The following is a 26,265-nucleotide window of genomic DNA, read 5'->3' on the forward strand; positions in this document are numbered from 1 at the left end:
ACTAGTTACTCAAGTGCATGTATTGTGAGAAATATTTTCTGATCAATACATATTCTATAAATATTTTCTATACTAACACCTTTCTAATATCAGAGGTCTTGGTGCTGGAAAGTACAACATCCCATACAGATATCTCCTCTGTTCTGAAAAATACTCTGTTTATTCAAACAGGGTTTATGTGACTGATTTTCATCACACTCTTTCATTTGGAGGTTGTGTTTAGCTGATTCGGCCTCTTAAAGCCTATGGTCTTATATAAAGAATACAAAAGAGATCCTTCTATAAGTATGGCTGCATTTAACCTTACTAAATGTGTTAAAAATACTCAAGGCCATACTGATTGTTCACCATGGTGCACATTTTAGCAAGTAAAAGTAATCCAACCTTAGTACTAGTGTCCTTATGGTTGCTTTTCTCATGTATTGTTATGATCTCTAGAAATACTTCTGTGTAGTAGTGGGTGTATCACACAACATATGTTCAGAAACTAACAGCTATTCACACTTGATACATATGATATTACTCCTTGTACTTTTTCTTTCTCAGGGATTATGATTTCTGTTATCTTACTTACCAGTCTCCCAAAATTCCTTACAGAACTGTGGTAGTGGGCTATTTCCAAGGCTGCTTCTGAGCATGCAAGTTACATTTTCGGACAGGGAGAAATGTAATGAAATTCAAGAAGGACAAGTGTAGAGTCTTGCACCTGGGAAAGATCAACCCCATGTATCGGTATAGGTTGGGGACTGAGCTGCTGGAGAGCAGTGAAGGGGAAAAGGACCTGGTGGTCCTAGTGGATGGAAGGTTGACCACGAGCCAGCAATATGCCCTTGTGGCCAAGAAGGCCAACAACATTCTGGGGTGTATTAGAAGAGGTGTGATTAAGAGATTAAGAGAAGTTCTCTTCAATGCAGAGCCACAAAAATGATTAAGGGTGTAGAACATCTTCCTTATGAGGAGAGATTGAGGGAGCTGGGGCCCTAGCTTGGAGAGGAGGAGACTAAGGGGTGACCTCATTCATGTTTTTAAATGTGTAATGGGTGAGTGCCAAGAGGATGGAGTTAGGCTCTTCTCAGTGATGCCCAATGACAGCACAAGGGGCAATGGGTGGAAGCTGAAGCACAGGAAGTTCCATGGAAACCTGAGGAAAATTTTTTTCACTGTGAGAGTGATGGAACACTGTAACAGGCTGCCCAGTCTCCTTCTGTGGAGATATTCAAAACCTGCCTGGAGGCATTCCTGTTTGATCTATTCTAGGTGATCCTGCTCTGGCAGAGGCATTGGACTAGATGAGCAAGCCCTAACATTCTGTGGTTCTGTGATATTTGCCATCTGGAGAAGTTTGTCTCTGGGGCATATAAAATGAGCCAAGAGAACCAAACAGCTAGCAGTGAGGTAGATTCTTGAAGGTAGGAGCTGCTTCTACCAGTTTATGAGATTATCAGCCAGTTTTAATCCTTTGATAGGTTTCATATTGGCTTTGTGTTGCTCTAATTTTGTAAGCAAAATGTGTGAAGTCAAAGGTCTTTCAATAGCCTAAGAACATTACATCAAGAATAGTAATCAACTGAAATTACTTCTATCACTTTGTTAGGACGTAGAAAATGATCATGAAGATCATGATCATGAAGTTAGGTCTTTGCTATCACACACAAGAGGAAGGAGCCCTTTCTCTTAACCTCTTTAACTATGAAACTGAATTGAGCTGTTGCTACATTCTGTGGTTAGTGCAGAAAACCTGGATTAATTTGATCTCAGCCTTCTTTCCCATTTCTGTGACATGCTAATGAATAATGTTTCCAGTGCAGTGCTTGAGAGCCACTGGGAGGATCACACAAAAGAAACCTGACAATTCCTGTCTTGAACATGTATTTCAGTGCAAGTGATATTCTTCGCCTTCCACTCAGGCCCTCTTTCTTCTGTGGAATGTTATTATACAGGAACATTCTGGCATAATTTTTCCCATCTGTAGAATTAGTTGACTTCTCAAGATGATACTTTGTGTGCATAACCTTGGAAATACTAAGGGAATGTGTCTTCCTGGAGCACATGTGTATGGTTTGGTTATATTTCTGCATGTGGCTTGAAAGCAGCAGTGACTTGTCTGAAGCATGAATATTTTAGGTGGAGCACCTGGACTTTGGTGGGAGTGGAGGGAGTTCTGCAGCCTACATTTAGTTGTGTCACTTGTCAAACTCAGAAAATCCTTCACAGTAAATTGTGATATGCTCATTGCATAATCACTTGACTTTCTAGATAGCATTCTCTTATTTTTCTTTGAGTGCTACGGTCTAATGAATAAAAGCATGAAGTTTTCAAAGAGATACTGGAAACAGGCTTACTTTCATTAAAATTTACTTATATAAAGATATTTGCATAACCAGACCAATAAAAACAGCATGTATAGGCCTTCCTAATACTTACTGCAAAGAGTCTCCTGACTGCTGGGGAATAGGTGGAGATGGATCTCTAAAGCTGAAAAGGGAGTACAGCAGAACAGTACTGTCCTACTCTAGGCACCACACAAAAAATTCATCCAAAAATTGAGCTGAACATAAAAGCTTTAAGATGATTGTTTCCTTCCATTGGTACTATCTAGATAGCAGAACAGCAAAATAAAAATTTAGAAATAAAAATTTAGGAATATGAGAAAAAGGAAAAAGCCAGAAAGAATATATTTCTTTTACTTCAAGGAGGTAATTTAAAAAGATTCAATAAGGGACATACTGCAAGAATAAGAATTTTCCTAGGAAAATGTTTAATTAAAAAATGGAAGAACATAGCTGCTAAGCAATTAACATTTTCATAAAATATAAAGCAGTCCGGGCCCGAGGCATGACAAGTTAAATTTCAGCTAACACATAGTTGCACTTAGTACATAAAATATAACAGCCCTGAAGAAGTCAGTACCAGGCAAGGACAGTAATAAAGAATTTAACTTGAAGGGTTGATATTGCAGCATCCAGCCTACTGCCTTTATTTGTTCTTACTTGTTAGGCTAAGATTGCACTGCAATATCAAATAATACAAAGGCATTAAATAAAGATGATGACATATGTGTTATTAAGTTGTGATCACATCCGGGTAACATGTGAATAGTATCCATATTTAAGCAACACCTTCTCTAATATGTTTTTTACCTTTCAGACCATTTTCTTCTGATCCTCCTTCAGTGAATGCTGTACTTTATAAGCCTAACATAAAGGTTAGCAAAGGAGTTCAAAATCTTATTGCTACATGGAATGGGCCTGACAGTGCCACTAGATAATACAGAGTGCACACCTTCTGCTTGTCACAGCTCTTGCCCTCCCTTTAATGAAGCCTAGTTTTCAGAGCTGAGAAGGCAGCATGAGCAGCGACTGATCAGATTTCGTAATATTGCTGTGCTTTTGCACCTCAGTCCTGAGCTAGAGGCAGCTCCTTTATTGTTTGCATTTGGAAAGATGCATTATTAATCTGTTCACACCCGGTATCCAGCTATAAATGTAACATCTAAGCAAAAAAGATGGCTAATGGCCCCAAAAGGGCATTCTCATCTACTGCTACTGTTATGAAGTGCAGCTGGTTCTATAAAGCTTGCAATGGCTTAGCCACTGCAGACATCTCTGGCCCTGTTCTTTAGTTTCTGATGAAGTTGTGTTTACCATAGGCAACGCAAGGTGACCACAACCCTTGATTGTTCCCCAGTGCACAGTATGGAGCACTGTATATCTCTGCAGAGGCAATTCCTTTAGAGAATTAGCTCAGAACTATAGGATTGTCACAGCTTTCTTCTGTGTTTCCAGTCAGGTAATTTGGTTTATTTCTTATACTGTATTTAATTATCACTAAATTATCTAGACATTTTTAAACTGTTTCCTCTTGCTAGGGTGATTTTTCTCTGTTTATGGCATCTGCATCTTTGGCCATTGCTGATTTTCAATGCCTTTTGTGTGTACAGTGACTGAAACACTAGCCTGCTAAACACATATGAAGAATTATTCATAACTTTAATGCTTTTGGAAAGAAATCCACTTAAACTATAAACAGCTACTAATTGTTCACATAAAAAAAATCAGTAAAAGTTCAAAGGGATTGTGGAAAAATGTAGTTTAAACTTGCCACCAGGCACAATAATTTTTACCTGCAGAATAATGTTAGAGTATTGTTGCATGTACCCAGGCAAAGTAATTAATTGAACAATGTGTTTCTATGAAGCAAATTTTAAAAGTGGTGTGAAAGTATTAGCAAAAGCTCATTTCTGATTTTGCAAACACAAGCAATTTTCTGAGAACAGTGAAGCAATCAGTGAATAGAATTTTCACTATGTAGCTCCTTTGAGCAACCTTAAGAAAGAGTATAGTTCAAATTATGAATATTCAACAGTTCATAAAATACCACAGTTAAGGATGCTTCTAATATGTCTAAATTATGAATAGTTCCAGGAAAGGTGGCTCACAATGTAGAAGAGGAACCTAAATTTGTCAATTTGTTCTCTCTGAATTATATGCTAATATTATTGTATGTAATTTGAATATTACATCCTGTACTTCCTTAGCTCTTCCATTCCTATGATCTAAAAACATTTAAGAAATTAAAAAAAATTGTAAAGTAAAAACAAAACTTGGCTGGGAAAGAAATCTGCAGCAGATGTTGCACACTCAGTTTAATCCACATAAAATAAATTTCTAGGTTGCCATTGCCACATAGTACCATATTTGAATAGCATGAAAACTTACTTCAAAGGATACAACGAACGAGTAGCTGCAATCAGATAAAAGTGCTAAAGTACAGCGCAGTAATTGTCTGTGCCTGCTAAAAGAAGCACTTTCATGGCCCAGGGAGTGAACTACTGCATATAGAATAGGTCAGAGCTACTTTGACTTTGTTTGGGTGTTGGGCCCTTTTTTGTTTCGTTCATTGTTTTGCTTTTTGGTTTTTGGTTTGTGGTTTTTTTTTTTTTGTGTGTGTCCATCCGTCTGTTGCCCCCCCCCCCCCCTTATTTTTGTCATTTAAGAGCTAATTTAGAAACCTAGAAGCCTTTCTCAGAAACAGTTTATGCTGAAGTTGAGTAGGAAGGTTTCCGTGGAGGCTACAAAAAGATTCGAAATGCAAACTCAATTTTCCATATTGTGATGAGTTCCTACCTTTTCCCTCTGTACTTCTCCTTAGGCAGGAGAATGGCTCCTGGCCACTGCTGGATGCAGAAGCCTGCACCTTTTTGGTCACTCCCAAAGGGCCCTGCAGTCTTGTGTACCGATGATCTGCCCACTTTTACTTTCTCTTGCCCCTCATCCCATCAGCTAGACTATGGGGAGCTGGCCCAGGGAACTGCAAACAGTGGCACCCCCTGTAGTTGTTAATTGTGCTGTCTAATAACTGTAATGATTCTCAGTGCTTTCATATAGCTATTCATCTTCAAAGAGTATCACTAACATTAACTAATTAATTTTCTAGTTCTCTTCTAAGACACAGAATTGCAAGCTGTGATCATGCAGAACACCTAGGTAATTATAATTTTCATTGCACTGAAGATTATTCTGAAGTCTATTTTTGTTACTTTTAGGTGTAGTCTTGCAAATGCTAATTTGATCAGATAAGAGTTAAAGCTAAAGTGATTAAATGATAGAATTTCTGCATCAGAAACTTAGAGTGGCATGCTAGTAATCCCTATTGAAAAAGGACTTCTTTTATCTAAAACTTTACTATTAATGCTGAAAATAGTGCTAAAGGTCTGGTCCAGGCACAGAAGGAATGTGAGTGAATCTAACTTTTGTACAATCAGAAAATGATTAAATATTCAGTGTTGTACTGTTGTGGTTTTTGTTTTTTTTTTTTTTTTTTTTTTTCTTTCAGTTCACAGCAGTCTTTTGAGAACATTTTCCACAATGATTTTTCAGTAGAGCAGCAGGTAGAAATTGGTCCTTTTCACCTAAAAGAAGTACAAAAGCCAAAGTTTGCAACAAATAATTTGGTCAAGATGCATAATGTATGAGCCACTGTTCCTCTGACCAATGCTTGCTTTATTATTGACTGCTTCTGTTACTCTGGTGGTTATTGCTCCTTATTTAAGGGACAGCAACTAGCTGAATAAAATACTCTAAGATAATAAGAATTAAATAATAAAAAGTATTAAAAATGAGCAATAGTGTGGGTTCTTTAAATGTCTTCTGTCTCCTCTCTCCAGAGACAAGCACAACGAGGTGAATCTCATCATTATTTCCCTTTTCAAGGGCAAAGCTGTGATAGACAAGGCTTAATGTGTATCTTGGTAGAATTGGATTTGATCCTTAGGGCTGGGCCAGAGGGTTGCTTTGTTAGATTTGTTAGATTTACTCTCTCCCTCACTCTCTCTCTACCACAAACAAAATTACCTCTTAGAGGCCTGCATTAGCCCCAGCATCCTAAGACTATCTCCTTTTCTTGATTTCAGTCACATCTAAATCTGTTTAAACTGTCGACATGATGATTTGTGGAGAGACAGGGATTAAGCAGAAGGGAGATTAACACAGTTGTCTGTCTTTTTCGAAATAATATACCTGCTGACAGTGAGGGCATTCTTCAATTTACATAAGCTCACAAGAAGGGCTTTATGGTTGTACTGGGTTGCTTTTTTTGCTATCAGCAATACAAACTCACCTGCTCTCTCCCCGTACATTTAAAACCTTGACAGTCCATCTCTTTAGTTTCTTTATGATTGAGAGCCATGCCCTCCCCCTTTTCCAGATGGAATGAGCTTTTTTAGTATTTGAATAACACACGTTCAAATAGATTATTTAAGAAATGTGTATTAAATTCTGCTGGATATGAGATGAACTTCCAATACCCTAAAGAAAATAACTGGACTCCAGTGGAGTGAGAACTCTGTGAACAAATCTTTTCAAATAGAACCATGATTACTGTGCTTTTCCTTTCATTTGTTGGAAGAAATTAACAGACTATTTTTCTAGTTGTTTAGGGGAAAAACAAACAATGTGATATTCTGAATACTTAGCTAGGTAATTTTTAACAGGACTAACAAGAATTGGCTGACTGGTGTTTTGTGCTTGAAGAATCTGGTGGAGAACAAAGGACTGCAGAACAAGAAAATTTCATTTGAAAACAGGGATAAGAATGCCTATTTTGTCATACTTTCTATATATTATCTTTGTTCACTTACAAAGGCTAAGGCACAGAGCCTTTTCTTCTGTATGCACAAGGCTTTCTAACAGAAATCTCATTTTAAATTAGGACCTGGATTGTGAGGTAGCATTATGCAAGTTAAGGGAAAGCACAAACTTCATGCCAGCAAATTGATAAATGCACTGTCACAGCGAAATAATCTGGAAGAGCTGCATATGCAGGGAAAAAAGGAAATAAAATTGCATTGGAAAAAAAAAAAAGGACAATAGCTTCTTAGGTGTGAACCTTTTTCTGGTACCTTATATTTTTATATGAAATCTCACATGAAGCTTGCTTCATGATTTCTGGGTAATGTCCTGTTCTGTTAGGATGAGGAAGCGTGTATAGTTATCTCCAGACTTGCATTTCTAGGAGTCAAAGCACTTATGAAAACATCTGTGACACCAGAACTGGGCAAGTTTATCTATTACAAAGCTCCTGCTGTAGCTCAGCACTCTGTAGAGGAATGAAGGCAGAGACGCAGACAGAAACCTTTCTGTTCATCTCCCTTTATGTTTCACTGAAAAACTAAGAAAGACTTTTTTTTTAACATGTGATTTTTCTTTCACTACTAACAAATTATAGAATCATAGAACCATAGAATCAACCAGGTTGGAAAAGACCTCAGAAATCATCAAGTCCAACCTATTACCTAATACCTAACACCATGGCTTCAAGTGCCGCGTCCAATCCTTTTTTGATCATCTCCAGGGACACTGACTCCACCACCTCCCTGGGCAGCACATTCCAAAGGGCAATTACTCTCTCTGTGAAGAACTTTCTCCTCACCTCAAGCCTAAAGTTCCCCTGGCATAGCTTGAGAATGTGTCCTCTTGTGCTGGTGCTGGTTGCCTGGGAGAAGAAACCAACCCCCACCTGTCTACAACCTTCTTTCGGGGAGTTGTAGAGAGCAATAAGGTCACCACGAGCCTCCTCTTCTCCAAGCTAAATAACCCCAGGTCCCTCAGCTTTTCCTCATAGGGATGTGCTCAAGACCCCTCCTCAGCCTCATTGCCCTTCTCCGGACATATTCAAGAGTCTCAGTGTCCTTTTTAAATTGAGGAGCCCAGAACTGGACACAGTACTCAAGGTGTGGCCGAACCAGTGCTGAGTACAGGGGCAGAGTGACCTCCCTGTTCCTGCTGGCCACACTATTTCTGATGCAGGCCAGGATGCCATGTGCCTTCTTGGCCACCTGGGCACACTGCTGGCTCATGTTCAGCTGGCTGTCAACAAAATAACTTGCTATAAACAATTAATAGTTATGACATATGAGTCAATCGATTTCTTATTTCCTAAATCAAATCAGAAGTGTTCCTGAGTTTTGTATACATTTAGTTTTTTATTTGTTTTCAGACCTCATACTTACTGATTATCTTTGAGCATCTTCAGCTGTATCTACTAGCCACACCTCAAACCCCAGATTATTTTCCTAAATTTCCAAGCAAATTATTAGGTTTTTTAGTAAAAAACATTCAGATAGGCACTCAAACTTTGAAGTGTTTATCAGCCTCAAACCACATCTTTAAGATTTATCCATTACTGCTGGAAATTCCAATAGGAACTGCTTTTCCTTACTTATGTTAAAACACTATTTCAAAATATCTCCTATAACATTTTAGTTACTCAAGCTATGCCAGGGGAGGTTCTGACTGGATGTTAGGAAGAAATTCTACACAGAGAGGGTGACTGTCCATTGGAATGGGCTGCCCAGGGAGGTGGTGGAGTCACCATCATTGGAGGTGTTTAGGAGGAGACTTGATAGGGTGCTTGGTTGCATTGTTTAGTTGATTAGGTAGTGTTGGATGATGGGTTGGTCATGATGATCTTGAAGGTCTCTTCCAACCTGGTCTGGTCTATTCTATTCTATTCTATTCTATTCTATTCTATTCTATTCTATTCTATTCTATTCTATTCACTTTACACTTATAAATATTACCATTTTTTCAAGGGCACAAAGGTGCATGTTCAGTCTTCAGGTGTGGAGAAGTCAAGATGCTGACCTGAGAAAGATCATCCCAGTGATGACAGTGGGAAGAGATGTACACAGGTGACATCAGTGAAACACTCTTATGCAAGACACTCAGTGGACTCCATGTGCTCCAAAACCACTAAAAGTTCCTGCACATTTTCCCACTGAAAAACATGGTTGGGTTGGTTTTGTTTGTTTACTCTGCAAGTCAGTTAATGCTGGGCTGTTAGTGGTCAAAAAAGACTCAGTTGTAAAAAGAGAGGCTGTGTCTCATATAGGCTTAGGTCAGGTATGGCAGAGACAGATAACTTCACAAGAAAAGACACACATAATGATTAATAGAGGTAGAATACTTGATAAATACATCCCTGAAGTAAAATGTTTGAGCAAGTGTATGTTTTCCAGTATGTTCTACCTGCAGTACTTATAGTAGTTTCTGTAGGTCAGAACTTACATTTAATTAATTGCATTGCTGAATTGGATGTTTTTAGGAAAGGTACTCTTAATTTTTGCTTTAAAACCCTAAAAGGCTTGCTCCTAACTAAATAATCTATTCAGGAAGAATAGGGCACCTCTATAAATTATCCTGACATTTCACTTATGGGAAAAAATTATCTGGAAATTACCTTGTATTGCCATAGATACAGGAAGAATCAGAAGTGTCAAATGGATAGGGATGATGAGAAATGCTGCTGAACTGTCCCCCTCTAGTTTAATTAACTAGTTCCCATTTAGTTTCACTCTTGGGCTTTTCAGAAAAAAAAAATTGAGAGCAAACTCTTGGCAAAAAGATTTCATAATTTCTTTTTAGTGTGTGAAATAATGTCAGCTGTTGCCACCAAACTAATAACATGGAATGAATTCATGTTTCTTTGATTTCTGAAATGTTTGGTTTAGTGTGTGCAGGTTCAGAAATCTATGGAATTTTGTCTAAGCCTGCAATATCCAGCAAAATACCCCTAGGAGAGAGAAAAACACTTCCTCTAAACTAATTCTGCAAATTAAATTGCTCACAATATTTTTGGTGGGAATTAAAAATTGCATGAATGGCCAGCATGAAGAAGCACTTCACCTTACTGTGCAATTCACCTTACTGTGTCTTCATATCTATGGTAAAGCATAATAAATAGTTTATGCATTCACATAATTTTCAGCTGCTGAGTAAATCAGTTAAATTAATATGTTTGCTGGGTTGTTTTGGCTTATCAGTAAACCTAGTACAAAATTTGATAGTGTACCAGCTGGATTTATATTGCTGCAACATATAGAGATTGCCATGAAGACTAACTTTCTGCTGATTTGATTAGAACAGTAGCTGTGCAAAACTACATATTAACATATAAGAAAACTGCAGTCCCCTAGAAGTCCACAGAAAGGAACTGTATGTCAAATCTGGAAAAAACAGATCAATTATTTCTTTATTCTACTGCACCTATTACACAATTCATACACATTCTTTAATCAGCTTCATTGTGTGTGCTAGGAAATGGGCCTTCCATATTAACTGGGGAAATGTCAACCCAAGGCTATAGGGGCTGGTGCTAATAAGGTTAATGAATAGTTGGCCTGAAAAGCAACAGATGGGCCTAACAGAGCGAGAGCCTTAATGGCATTTATAATGCCTAGGGTCAATTGTAGTTTATCTTCATTTTTTTCTCATTTAAAATATTCCAAAGAATAATAAAGTAAGTTTAAAATTTCCCCACAGGGAAATGAAATTTTATGCAACACTGTTTATTGAATGTCAATGTGTTGGGTTATAAGCAGGAGACTGCTACAGTGTGCTAGAACTATAGCTGCTGAATATTTGCATTTGCAGAGGAATTTTTCATTTCAACAATTTAAAAGAGTCCCTTTTTAATCAGTTGCTGCTGCAGATTTTTTTCTGAACACAGGTTAACAGAAGAATGTCTGTTTCTAGGTATATATTGTAGCCAGATAGAGTAATTGTAAGGGTAGGGTTTTAATGCCTGTGTTCTGGTCTCCCCAAAGATAACAGAATTTGTGCTCATTATGACAGAACATGTTATAGAATGTTAGAAATGACAAAGAATATGGTAGAATTCATGAATGTAGGGTAACGCAGGAAAAGGAACAAAGGGGACAGGACCATGTGTGCCTGGAAAACAACCTTGTATCTGTGGTAAGGGCATGTGTTCTGACCACAGACTGACAGAACCCCTTCCCATTAGGTAGCTATGTGCTGGTTTCCTGCCCTATTGGTCCAATCAATCTCAGGCAAGATTTCTATCCAGGCTGATTTCTAGCTGCCTGTACCTTGCTTTTGCTTTGCTTTTGCCTTGCTTTTGCCTTATTCAGGCCTTGCTCAGGCCTTGCTTAGCCTTGCTGAAGCCTTGCATGCTTGAACCTGCCTTGAACCTACCTTGTCTGGCTTGAAACTGCCTCAAGTTGCACAGCCTCGAGTTGCTCAGTACAGCGTCTGGGATAAAGCCATGAGCGTGCAAACTGCAAGCCACGAGAGAAGCCACAAGCTTAGGAGTCAAAGCCAAGCCAGATTCCCCTTGCGGCCAGGATTTTGCCATGCCTCAGTTTCCCCAGGACAAAGCAAGTGCCCATCACGATAGCGTTGTTAACAGCCCGCCATCTGCTGAAGCCAGACCAGCCATCAACAACCGCGTGGTGTTCCTGCCAGCAACCTGCCATGCCTGCCGCATGAGAGCACCCCAAAGCCTCTAATACACAGCAAAAGCACTCCACACTTGGGTACAACCAGTTGTGAGTAGTTAATTCACTGCCTCTTTGGCATAATGGTTCTTGTTGAGTCTCCCCCCCACTGTGGTCGAGCGCCATTTCATTCCTGAGGTGTTCTCTTTCTGTTAGTTCCTCCTGGTTTGCATAAAATTGTTTAAATTATTATAGTTGCCCAAATACTGTACACTCCCATTGTAAACATATTCTAACCGTACATCAAACCTTTTGATACATTTGGCCATTTTCATATTAATAAAATGTTATTAATATTTTGATTAATATTGACATATCATTATGTAATAAAGGAAATATTATATCCCTTTCAACAATGATGATGACTGTAGATTTAACATAAGTTTGTATAGCTTAGTGGTTCCACACTGTCTGATGAAATTTGTTTTAACCACTATTAGATATATAAAAATTAGGTGTCCAAGTCAGGGTTAGCCAGTAGACTACTGAAGACAGATATTTAACTGATTGTCTCTAATGAGTAGATGTAGCATTCTTTGAAAGATAAGGTAGTCTTGCCTTTTTTCTTTTAAACCTTTTTATTTTTTTCTTCTGTCTATCCCTACAGATTTATGATTAACTAGCACTTTGCATGCAGTAATTTAATATTTGATCAATGTTTACTGTTTTGTGCACTTTCTGTACTTCTAATATTGCTATTGTTTAGCATTAGAAAATCACACATTCTAGTTCCCATTTGGAAAACTATAATTCTAATAAAATCTGATAGATGGCACTGTTGCATTTTCAATAAACCATCTTGAGACTGACTCATGTTACTAGTATTCAGAAGGGTATTTTTGCTTATTAAAGAAATGTTGCTTTAAAGAGCTTCATATAAACCCACTTATTTTAGCCTGCATTTGTTTAGTAGTGGGAGTCAATGTACTGATCTGGTACTGGGCTGTAATTCGCTCCTTTTAATTTGGTCTAGAGGGTCTCTATATCCCATTAAGACTTACTATGGCTATACCAAGCTGTGTGGATGCTTTTTGCCTCATATTACAGGGTTTCCAGTTAGAGCAAATATTTTGGGGGAATGCAAATTTTCTTTTTTTCTTTTGTTATAGGCCAGAGTGTTCCATGTTGCATTACACACTCATATTTTTTTATCCTTTTTTTCCTGGGGTTTTAGGAATGTCAGCTGCCTTCTGTGGGATTGCAGGTGCTTCCACGTGAATTGACTGTGATTATCTGAAGCAGATTAAAGTCTAACCTGTCTAGCTCTTGCACTAGTTTGAGATCAGACAAATCCAAAAGCACTGTTGGAACTAGTCCAGGTAAATCCATTGAATTTTATTTGGACTAAAACCTAATAGAACTTTTCCAGGAATATTACAATGAGAATTTTCTTGAAATATTTTCTGGCATGCACCTTGGAGTACAACCACAACAACAAAAAGATCATACTGAATAATGAGAAGCAACGAAATGATTGATCTACCCTTCAATATATAACAATGTTGTTAAGTAAAAAGCACACTAAAGAGTTATTTTATGCACGAGCAGGATTCTGTTACAGAAATATCTGCATACCAGTTGTGAATTCTTGATTGTTACAGCAAAGCCCAAATCTAGACAGAGACTTGTAGAACATCTGTTTTGCAATATTAATTCTGTCTGTGCTGTGTCATTTATTTCTGCTCTTCTCAGCATTTCAGTGAACTCCATAGTAGACTTCTTAAAACAGCTAAACACATAGCCTTATTAAAGAATTGGTCCATTTTTTCCTGCTTTAAAATCATCAAGTGTGAAATTTCCATTATTTAAAAGAATAATAAATATACTTTAAATCACTAAAAGCACTCATCCCGCTTAGAAGAGCTAAGCAGAACATTTGAGGAGGTAATATGTTTAGGAAGGTAGAGTAACTATAACTGTTTATCTTGAAACAATTGCAAACCACTAAAATTTTGCTTTATGGAAAAACAATGTGATAACTTTGTTGATTATCTATTTTCAGGTTTGAGATATCTGGGAAACAGGGGGACACATCTTCCCTATTGTGAGGAAAAATTGAAAGAACAAAGTAATGTGGGAACTATCCTGTAAATTTCCCCTTGGGAAGCTTTTCTAACTTTCATTCCTTTGAAAAGAGAAAGGGCTTTTTGCTGCTGGAGAACAATTACGAGGACTGCCTCCAAGGACTCTGAGTTCTGAAAGTTGTCAGGACACCAGGGCATTCCTGTGATGGTCCTTTGGCTATCAGCAAAGTGTCAGCTGAACTGTTCTGGCTTGGTAGCAGCAGTTGAATCAAAGACCTGAAGCCTCAAATGGTTTTAAAAAGACATTAAGGTGTAAGTGGGAAGAAAGGACTATTATTTTCCTGTGTGATAGGTAATGAGATGCTAAGTCTTGCTTTACCTCAAGGCTACCTCCTGGCCTGCCCAGTTGTTTTTGAATTCCATATACATGCTTGGCTATCTACAGTTCCCTGTGTGGGAGTTGGAACATTAAGATATATACCAGCTTTTCTTGTTAAGGCTTTTCCATTTCTAGTCTGCACATCCTTTTACATTGAGTTCTTAGGGGAATGAACTGAGTCTCGGTTATTTTAATAGATGATAGAAACTAAAAAAAATATGCTGGTCAAGTACAGGAATAAATGAGGACTGCACATACTCACATCTTAGAAAAGTACAATTTGTTTGCATTGAGTCAAGTCACACAAGGATTTTTTCCTTATTTAAAATTGTTTGTGCAGAAATAGATCATACCTATTATTCAAGTCTCATGAAACTCTATAATTTCATGTTTGCACAAAGTTAGCAGGCTATCCCAAAGGTGCAAAGAGACTGCACCTAATTCAACAGTTCTGTTCCAAGAGACTTCTCTAAACATAACACATGATATAAAAGTAGAGGATTTGAACCTTTGATGAAATGAAAAACAATTTTATGGATGAATTTTGTTCCTTTTGTTTCAGGAGGTATTTTTACTTAAAAATTTGTGTCCAGTACAATAAAAATGGATTACCAGAGGAAGACCCACTCCATGTGATGTAACACCTTAATTTACTAAGCAGACCATATTTGTTCTAAAATAATTCTCTGAAAAAAGAACACAAAATTACATCTGTAAGTTTGGTCTTTTGTGTATTTTATTGCTTTTTAAAAGTAGTGTGTTTAAGAAATGTTGTTGTTTTGTCCATGATTCAACTGTGTAATCGAAATTCCAAATCTGGACTGTAGAGGGAAAGATTCTAATCTCCACACTAAGGTTGGAAGAGACCTCAAAGATCATCAAGTCCAACCCATCACCACAGACCTCATGACTAAACCATGGCACCAAGTGTCACGTCCAATCCCCTCCTGAACACCTCCAGGGATGGTGACTCCACCACCTCCCTGGGCAGCCCATTCCAACGGCTAACGACTCTCTCAGTGAAGAACTTTCTCCTCACCTCGAGCCTAAACTTCCCCTGGCACAGCTTGAGACTGTGTCCTCTTGTTCTGGTGCTGATTGCCTGGGAGAATAGACCCACCCCTTCCTGGCTACAACCACCCTTCAGTGAGTTGTAGACAGCAATAAGGTCTCCCCTGAGCCTCCTCCACTCTAAACAATCCCAGTTCCCTCAGCCTCTCCTCATAGGGCTTGTGCTTGAGGCCTCTCACCAGCCTCGTTGCCCTTCTCTGGACACATTCAAGTGTCTCAATGTCCTTCTTAAACTGAGAGGCCCAGAACTGGACATGGTACTCAAGGTATTATGTAACAATACCTCTCACATGTATGTGTTCCAGATGACCACCTGCATCATTTGCCAGGCATTGATGTCTCAGCTGCTTCCATAACCAGATGTTTAATGTTCAGGAAAAAAAGAAAGAAAAGTAGTAGTAGACTTTAAAAAAAAATAAAATCTTTTCATGTAAGTAGAATAAAACAGGTTCTAGGAGTAACTGGGGACTACTTCACTGCCTGTAAGAATTCACCGAGGTAATTCTTTTGCCTAATGATCCGGCCTTGGTTATAAATTACAGCACCATTGTAGTTTCAGCTTGCTTTTGTTTCACCAAAATAGAAAAAAAGAAAAGGGTGCCTCAGAAAGAAGAATAATTATCTGGTATTTAAAATAGTATTTTAAATAATGTTTTAATAATTACAAAGATATGAATTATAATTACTTTCCACTGATATCTCTGCATGATGATCAAAAGCATTTATCATTTCCCTGAAAGAAGATGAGAGATGAGATGCCTTTGTCCTACATTTTTGAACTTCCCAAGACCTTATGTCAGATATTCAGATGATTTACAAGAGACTGGGAAAGCATCTCTGTGCAAGAAATTCTGTTTAGGACTATATTCAACTAGTCATGCAGATGTTTTGTTTTCATAAATGAAGCAAAATGAGAAACTTTATATCGATATAATAACTGCATCCATCTGCAGGAAAAAAAAAAAAATAGAGGTAAAAATGAAGACTAAAATTTGAAAAGCTGGAGAAATTTTGATGGTGCCAGGAAAATCTTTGCTGTGTTGAGGACACAAAAAGCTTGAAGCACCTCAATGGGAAACAGAGTGGAACTGTTAGGACCACAAATCAGAATTAAGTAGAAAGGAACGGATTTTCACAATTCAAGCACTCTGCATAATTTAATTAGTTCTTTTATTTACTGAGGGAAATTACTGAAAGTTGGCTGTGGAAATCTCTGGTTACAAGATTAATGATTTTAGGATGATGGGGATCCAAAAAAAAAAAAAAAAAATTGAATACTCCAGTGCGCACCTGCTTTGGAGAGCATCTTCCCCTTGGAAAATATGAAATGCAATAAAGAATTTCTTGCTTTTTAAAAGCCTTTTGAATAAGAAGTTAATCTAAAAATGTTCTCTATTTATTAGTAGAAGTAATTTACCAGTGACTAACTGTGTTCTGAAAAATTATCAGCAAACATTATACACTAAAGAGTTAACATGTCAGTGTATTTTTATCTTTGGAATTCACAGAAAAATGTATGAAGACAGTTTCAAATTTACTTTCATTAATCAATCTTATATCAATTTAGATGTTTTAAAGTTTCCTTTCACATTTAAGATCCAGGGAATGTAACTACTTCTAGAAATAAGACATACACTTCAAAGGCAGCTAGAAACAAAGCCCAATTCATGCCTGAGGTTCTACATGAACCTAGAAAGAATTAGCTTTCCCAAGTGAGTGCCCTCTTGAGCACCTCTCAGGGTGAAGTAGCACAGTCCAACACTTGCACTTATATCCTGCTGTCCCATACAGGAAAGATAAGCCAGCAAAAGGGCTGGAAGAGAAGAGCAATCTGCTACAACAGGACCACAAGGCAGTCAGAAAAGTGTATTTGTGCTGTCCTCTTGACATGGCTTTAGAGAGTTCATAGTAGAGCAGGCTAATGTCCTGTTAACTGAACCATCATTACTCTGGCTTCTGCAGCAAAAATCTTTGAGAGTAGTTGTTCTCAGTATCCTAAAAAGGAAAAACAGAAATAGGACTCATAGGGTGAAAGAATGGAATATGGTAGTTCATAGTGGAAGCTAAGATGGACAGAGAAGAGAAAACACTTCTTTTCATCCAGTTGAGCATTTATCAGAATGGGCACATGCTTTTCAAAAGAATTGTTATCACTTTACAGCCAGCTCCATGTCTGTCACAGTGCAAAAAGTGGAGGCACATGCAGAGTTTCTGATTACAGATATGTCTCCTGCATTAATAGCTACAGTATTTGTTTTTTTTTTTTTTTTTTTTTTTTTTTTTAGTATGGTCATTAATCTTCTGTAGCAAATAAAATGTAAACCAATAATCAGATATCATGCATTTATAATCCCACATACCTCAAAATTATTTCTAATTTTAGGCCTTATCATTATTTAATTAAATGGCATGCATTACAGCTGAAACAGACAGAAACTTATTCTTAGTAACAGATATAACCCTTCAGTTACCCTAAAAATATGCACCCAACCATTTCCTCCTGTAGATCCTGTAAATCAAACAAGTAAACAATGTAGTTTTTATTATTAGACATAAACTGTTATATAGATGAATTATTAGTTTAGAAGGGTGTTTAGTGATCCATGTGCTGGAGTTTATTATGGTAAAATTATTTAGATATTGATTAGAAAATTTCTGCTTGTGATATGATTGTTTGATGTATGTGACTGCTGAAGAAAGAGTGCCTGGAAAGCTATAGATTAATACTTTTGAAAAGGGATAGCCGTTGTGAAAATATTTAGAATAGAATAGAATAGAATAGAATAGACCAGGTTGGAAGACAGCTTCGAGATCATCAAGTCCAACCTATCATCCAACACCATCTAATCAACTAAACCATGGCACCAAGCGCCCCATCAAATCTCCTCCTAAACACCTTCAGTGATGGTGACTCCACCACCTCCCTTGGCAGCCCATTCCAATGGGCAATCACTCAGTCTATGAAGAATTTCTTCCTAACCTCCAGCCTAAACCTCCCCTGGTGCCTCTTGAGACTGTGTCCTCTTGTTCTGGTGCTGGCTGCCTGGGAGAACAGAACAGCCCCCACCTGTCTACAACCTCCCTTCAGGTAGTTGTAGGGAGCAATAAGGTCACCCCTGAGTCTCCTCTTCTCCAGGCTAAGCAACCCCAGCTCCCTCAGCCTCTCCTCATAGGGCTTGTGCTGCAAACCTCTCATCAGCTTTGTTGCCCTTCTCTGGACACATTCCAGCAACTCAACATCTTTCCTAAACTGAGGGCCTCAGAACTGGACACAGTACTGAAGGTGTGACCTAACCAGTTTCTCCTTTCCTGAATTAGTTCACTGTTATATGCTCAGTCATTTTATTAAAAAATATGACTGGCAATAGCTAAACATTTTGCCCTCAATTTGGGTATGGTAAAACCACTAGGTTATTAAAAATAAATGTTAATAATAATTAGAGGAAATATATCATACAGAAAATAATCATTTTAATTGGGTGGGTTTTTTGTGTGAAAAAAGAATGAAAAAGAGGTAGAGAAAAATATGCTAGAAGAAATATTATTTTCAGTGAAAAGCCAAGTCATCTCATTGTAATCAGCCTCACATTGTGCCTTTTCAATAAGTAGTTATATTTCAATTTGGAGTACTTGGAGAAAGTCTGCCTCATCTCAGAATTCAAAATTGAGATGGATATATTTGCTAAATAACAGCATTTCAAACTGTTTTTTAACATATTTTTATTCTGTATTTGATATTTTGTTTCTGTTTAGTGTTTTGTGGTTTGTTTTTTTTTTTTGCTTATTTGTGGTGGATTTTTTTTTCCTTTTACAACCCTATTGAAGCCAAAAGAATATTCTATAGAAGAAAGTGGCTTTGCAATAGTCCACTTTCCCATCAACCCTTTGTGAATCAGAAGATTTTTGCTTCATTTTAAAACATTAGATAGGGTTAATAGACTGGCCTGGTGAAAGTGAAGGAGCTAACACTAGTATGGGTGCCATTTTGTGCTGAAAGAGGATGGAGCAAGGTGGCTTCTAGGCTGTGAAATGTAAAAGGTAAGATTTTTGGAGTGGGGGGAATAGTATCTCTAGAGTAAGAAAGTGAAACATAGGCTGTAAGTCATAGAAACATAGGTTGTAAGTCATCTATACTTCCACCCTGTGTTAGAGTTGGCTTTGGATTAAGTTGCTCAGGGCTTCCTTGGTCAGGAAGCATTAAAACTGTGCACTTCTAACCTGGACCTGTTTTGAGGCAAAGGTATGAATCTACATGTAAATTTCTCCCATCTGAGTGAGTGCAATTCTTCCCCCACTCTTCAGCATCCCAACATGCCTAAGCACATAGCACTGCTATGCTCCCAGCCTTACATCATTTGTTTTGGCTGCAGAAACAAAATCCTTTAATTAGAACATCATACCAGTTTAGGAAAACAAACAAACAAACAAACAAATAAAACCAGAAAACCAAACCAAATAACAACTCTCTAGACTTTGCTGGCAAAAATTCTAATCTTTTTAAGACAAAAAAATTTTATGTCCTAAAGGGAACCATATTTAGACAGTCTGACTTCAGTGTTTTGAAAACTGCTAAAGGTGATGGGAAGAGGTTGTAATAGCTGTCAGGAAACTGAACTACAGTAAAGACCACCAGAGTGTATGAAACAGTTACAGACACTGAAAGAGTCATGGTAGAGCTGACAGGTACACAATGCAAGTAATTTACTGATTATCCTGGAAAGATAAGAAAACATCTGCAGCTTGCTAAAGTCCACTACATATCAGCATTGTGGGAAAAAAAGTATTTAAAAAGGCTCTCCTCATCTACCTATATATCTGTTATTTTATGATGCACATCCTCATAGTTTTCACATAATCTCATACAAGACAATTTGTTACATATTGTTTTTGCATATGGAATGATACTTAAATTTGCTATACTAGAAAAAGGAGGCTTTAAAAATTCTGTTTTGAATAAGCTTTTCTATATGGAATCATTTTAATTCTCCCATTTCTTTTGGAGGTAGCATGCTGCTTTCTGCATAACTTGAATGAAGGGTGTGCTTATGGATTTTCCTCTTAAATGGAAAAATTAGAAGAGAACAAAAAAGAGGTGAAGGACATCTGGATTTTGAAATCCACGCTTATTCCAAGTCATTATCCATGAATATCAGTGACGCTGGGAATTCTTTTAGAACATAGGTCTGTATCTTACAGTTAAATAAGGATATCAGCATCTGATCAGTGTTCAACAAGTGTGAAAATATTTTACTTTAATATGCTTAAAGCAGAAAAATTTAGTAAAAAAGAGATTAAACTTACTTGCATGATTACAAGCTGTAAGTGGTTTTTTTTTGACCCTGAATTCTGTTAGATTTTGTGTTGTTTTTAGGAACATGTCTAGTTCAATCCCGTGGTGCTGATTTTATATTTTGATTTCTTATTCTTTTTTTCTTTAACCTGATTGATATCACATGCAAATTAAGCATTCTCATTTTTCTAGTCTAACTGAGTGTCCTGAAAGTTATACACATAAGGGTTCAGTATTTCAGAGCTGGAGGGCTATATTCTTCTCTGTTTGGGAAAGAAGGTGTTTTGTGAATATGTGCATCTGTGACAGCACATGTCAGTGGAACAGAATAGAATACAATTAACCAGTTTAGAAGAGACCTTTGAGATCATCAAGTCCAACCCATCACCCAACACCATCTAATCAACTAAACCATGGCACCAAGTGCCCCATCCAGTCTCTTCCTGAACACCTCCAGTGATGGTGACTCCAACACCTCCCTGAGCAGTACATTCCAATGGCCAGTCACTCTTTCTGTGAAGAACTTCTTCCTAACATCCAGCTTAAACCTTCCCTGGTGCAGCTTGAGACTTGTTCTGGTGCTGGCTACCAGGGAGAAGAGACCAACCCCCACCTGGATGCAACCTCCCTTCAGGTAGTTCTAGACAAAAATAATGTATCTTTGGCTCTTCTGAAGGTCATTGGGAGTGTTTGTAAGTGGGGTGCCAAACCCAAAATGGAACCCCAGATATTACTCTAGAGAATCATGGCATGTATGGTTGGATTAAATACTTCCTTCAGAAGTTTTTTATTTAGTTATTTCTATAAAATCACTCTTTAAAGTGCATTGATCAAAGCATTTTGTTGAAATGTAAAACTTCCTGAATTATGCTATTAATTAAAAGCTTGTTGTAAATATGAATTCACACATGCACTGAATTATAGCTGTACTATTAAATTTCAATTTGTATCCATGAAAGTTGAAATGACACTCATTTTAAGAAAAGTGAAAAATTACTATTTAACTAGCAAGCAATCTTAAATCACAGTGGAATTTAATGGGCTGCTGGGCAGTGAGGAGAGGCCAAGGCTACTCTGTGCAGCCACAGTTGATTCCAGCTTGTTCCAGCTGACCTACCACAGGGCACAGCTGAGCCCAGCAGCCATGATGGTGGAACCTCTGTGATAACATAATTAAGAATAGGTAAAACCAGTTCTGACGGACAAGTGAGAAAATATAAAACAGCCATGGAGGTACCAAGGTCAGAGAAGGAAGAGGAGAAGGTGATTCACCCTCAAGGGCAAAGACTCCCCTGCAGCTCATGGAGAGACCATGGTGGAGGAGGTTTATATAGAAGCAGCTAGTGGAAGGATGCATGCTGGGAAAGGGTGGAAGTGTGAGAGGGAAGACATGACAAAGAAGAGTTATTATGGACTGTGGACAACCCCTCATTCCCAGCCTCCTGCACTGCTCAAGAAGGGAAAGATGTTGAAGAGTCAGGAATAGGAGTATGAAGTTGAGTCTGGAAAGCTGGGGGACAGGGAGAACACATTTTAATTTTTTCTTGCTTGAATCTATTTTAGTATTCAACTTTCCTCCAGTCTTTATCTTGATTCATGATCTTTTTCATCTTCTTTTCTCCCTGATGAAGAAGAGCAAAAGAGCATCTGGGTGGGCATCTGGCAGCTGGTCAATGTCAACCCAGCACAGGAATTGCCTTTTAATATTTCTGTACCTATTGCAGTTTAACCCTGAAGGAAGCTAAGCCCCACACAGACACTCATTCACTCTCGTCCTGTGCGATAGAGGAGAGAATCATAAAGATAAAAGTTTAAAAGGTAAAGCTGTGCACACATCTACAGCAAAATAAGGAACACAGATGTGATGGTGGCCTTAGCAGATGATCAGTTCAGCACTGTTTATTGTTTTTTTCTATTTTGAAATGGAAATTAATATACATGCATTAGATATCTTACACTGGGAATATGTTTAAAGCTCTTGAATTTCACACTGTGTTCTTTTTTGTAGGACACTGTAATCAAGAAGAATTCTGTGATTAATTGATTAATATTGAAACAGTATGAAGTCCATAATGATTTATTTCTGACATGTTGGAATTAGAAATGACAAAATATAACATTGTAATTTTATCTTTGTCTTTGCCTTTCTAGCTAATAGCAAGAACAGTTATTCATATTCTGGAAAAGCACAACTTTTAAAAGTTGGGCAAAAGTATAAAAGGGATCTAAAGTGCAAGAATTATTATTATCAATAAATAAATGCTTCATCAGTGTTACCTGGCTACTTATAAATCTTGTTAATAATTTGTTTAAAAGTACTTTTCAAGTAAACTGTTTAAATTTATGGGTGGTTTATTTTATACCGTATTTGAAACAGTACACATCATTCACAACTTCACACCACTTATATGGCTATTTAGAGAAGACTTCAAGAAGTTGGAAGCTTTTTTCTGCCTTCTCTTGGTCATGTTGATAAATCACACAACTAGTTTTGTTTTCTGTCATTTCCCACAATGCATCTAGACTCAGCCTCAGTTTATGCTTTTTTGGCAACTGAAAATTACACTTGTCCTCATAGGTATTTCTATATCACCCTTCCCCATGAAGTTATTTGAAATAATGTTTAAATCTAAGAATGTGAGTCATATATTCTGTCGGGGAGTTACCCCTAAAAATGGATCTTTTTACATGCAACATTATCTTAATATTTTAATTCATGCCAGCAAACAGAATAATGAGAATAACAGAATATTTTACAATAGCTCTTGAAAAAGCTGTTAGCTTAATGAAGGAGAAGATAACGAAGCATTCTAAACTACAAAGCGTTCAAGTGCATGAAGAATGTGAAACAAAATTTTTTGTCAATTCCTTTTCCAAATGAAGGGTGGAGGATACAACACTTCCAATATTTATCTGGAGTAGCTGTCTGAAACAAATTTATGTACTTTTTTTTTCTTGAAAAATAACAGTCTTCTCCAGTTTAACTGTTTGTTACAAAAATATTTGATATACACTTGTGAGACTTGGTAGGTGCCATTGAGTATTTTCTGTGCATTTCATACCTCTGCCTTTCAATCCTTAAAGCAGCAAGGTGTCAATGCAGTAATAGGTTCAAATTAAACCATTTAAGTGATGTTCTGTTTTTGATGTCTATGTTGAACATGAAAGCACAGGAAGTGTTCTAACTCCTGCCCTTCTTGTTTAGCTCCAAGGTGGCTCAATGCTTACTATATATAGGTAGGCACATATTTTTGTCATGAACAAAAAGTAAATGTCAGATAATGTGTTTTGTTATGTAATCCTTCTCTATCAAGCTGTAGTTTTCTATAAGATTATAGAGGATTCATATATCACTGCTTTCTTATGAGGTAATTCACTGATATTGGTTAGAGAACATTATTTTATCTTTTCCATTGCAATACTCACTGTTAAACAGTGATATGTTCTGAAAGCCACGGATTGCATTTGAAACAAACCATGTTTTTATATTTTCAAAAGATACAATCCAAAGCCTTGGGAGATCTCATAAAGACTGAATGATGAAATGCAAATTTTCCCTAATGATTAAGTACAAATGATTTGGCCAATTATTTGACTGTGTGTAAAAAAAAGTTCAATTTTGCAGACAATAGAATAGAATAGAATAGAATAGAATAGAATAGAATAGAATAGAATAGAATAGAATAGAATAGAATAGAATCCAGGTTGGAAGAGACCTTCAAGATCATCACGTCCAACCTATCACCCAACACCACCCAATCAACTAACCCATGTAACCAAGCACCCTGTCAAGTCCCCTCCTGAACACCTCCAGTGACGGTGACTCCACCACCTCCCCAGGCAGCCCATTCCAATGGGCAATCACTCTCTCCATGTAAAACTTCCTCCTGACCTCCAGCCTGAACTTCCCCTGGCGCAGCCTGAGACTGTGTCCTCTTGTTCTGGTGCTGGCTGCCTGGGAGAAGAGACCAACCTCTGCCTGTTTACAACCCCCCTTCAGGTAGTTGTAGAGAGCAATAAGGTCACCCCTGAGTCTCCTCCTCTCCAGGCTAAGCAGCCCCAGCTCCCTCAGTCTTTCCTCATAGGGCTTGTGTTCCAAGCCCCTCACTAACTTCGTTGCCCTTCTCTGGACTCGTTCCAGCAAGTCAACATCCTTCCTAAACTGAGGGGCCCAGAACTGGACACAGTACTCGAGGTGTGGCCTAACCAGTGCAGTGTACAGGGGCAGAATGACCTCCCTGCTCCTGCTGGCCACACTGTTCTTAATGCAGGCCAGGATGCCATTGGCCCTCTTGGCTGCCTGGGCACACTGCAGGCTCATGTTCAGCCTACCATCAACCAGCACCCCCAGGTCCTTCTCTGCCTGGCTGCTCTCCAGCCACTCTGACCCCAGCCTGTAGCACTGCATGGGGTTGTTGTGGCCAATGTGCAGAACCCGGCACTTGGATGTGTTCAATCTCATGCCCTTGGACTCTGCCCATCTGTCCAGCCTGTCGAGGTCCCTCTGCAGAGCCTCTCCACCCTCTAGCAGATCAACTCCTGCCCCCAGCTTGGTGTCATCAGCAAATTTACTGATGATAGACTCAATGCCCTCATGCAGATCATCAATAAAGATGTTAAAGAGGATGGGGCCCAGCACTGATCCCTGGGGGACTCCACTACTCACTGGCCGCCAGCTGGATGTGACACCATTCACCACCACTCTCTGGGTTCGGCCATCCAGCCAGTTCCTAACCCAGCTCAGAGTGCTGCTGTCCAAGCCATGGGCTGACAGCTTGGCTAGGAGTTTGCTATGGGGGACGGTGTCAAAGGCCTTGCTGAGGTCCAGGTAAACTACACCCACAGGCCTCCCCACATCCACCAGGCAGGTCACCTGATCATAGAAGGAGATCAGGTTGGTCAGGCAGGACCTGCCCTTCCTAAATCCATGTTGGCTGAGCCTGATCCCTTGGCCATCCTCTAAGTGCTGTGTTAATGCACTCAGGATGACCTGTTCCATGATCTTCCCTGGCACTGAGGTCAGGCTGACAGGCCTGTAATTCCCTGGCTCATCCAACCGGCCCTTCTTATGGATGGGCACCACATTGGCCAGCTTCCAGTCCTTTCTTTATTTCTTAAAGTGATTCAAGAATCATTAAAGAGATAATGAAAAAATCCAGTGGCAGTGAAAGTTTGGCTTCCATGCACTCTGCAGACTTGCCTATGATCGCCAGCACTCAGGAATAATGCACAATGCCCAGAAGAGAGAAATAAAACCAGCAATCACATTTCATGCCATTTTGAAGCATGAATGTCTGCTACTGAGAGGTACGAAGAATCTTCAAGGACCTCTTGTTTTCCCAGAATGCAGAAGAAGAAGGAAAGGAATACAGAGTACTAGCTTCCTTGGAAGTAAGAGTAAATCTATATTTTAGTCTGTGCAAGACATGGGCTAAGATTACTGCAGTGAAGAGGTGATTCTTTCAGCATGTCTTGCTCTCCTGGATGCTAACTCTGACTAATGAAGACCCTATTATCTTTGTGCTACGTATGCACTGCCAGAATCATAGCTCTACTCTTTATATATGCCTGGGAAATACACTACTAGCACAATGCATGTATAATCTAGTAAGTACTTAGAGCACATGTCTTTCCTGTTTAGTTCCAACAGATGGTCACAGTGGTCCTCAGAATATATATTTAAAATAATAAAGTAGTAGATGGC

This window comes from Melanerpes formicivorus, unplaced genomic scaffold, assembly GCF_026170545.1.
Source record: "Melanerpes formicivorus ecotype bairdi unplaced genomic scaffold, bMelFor1.0.p_v2 SCAF_3, whole genome shotgun sequence".
In the NCBI taxonomy this organism is placed as follows: Eukaryota; Metazoa; Chordata; class Aves; order Piciformes; family Picidae; genus Melanerpes; species Melanerpes formicivorus.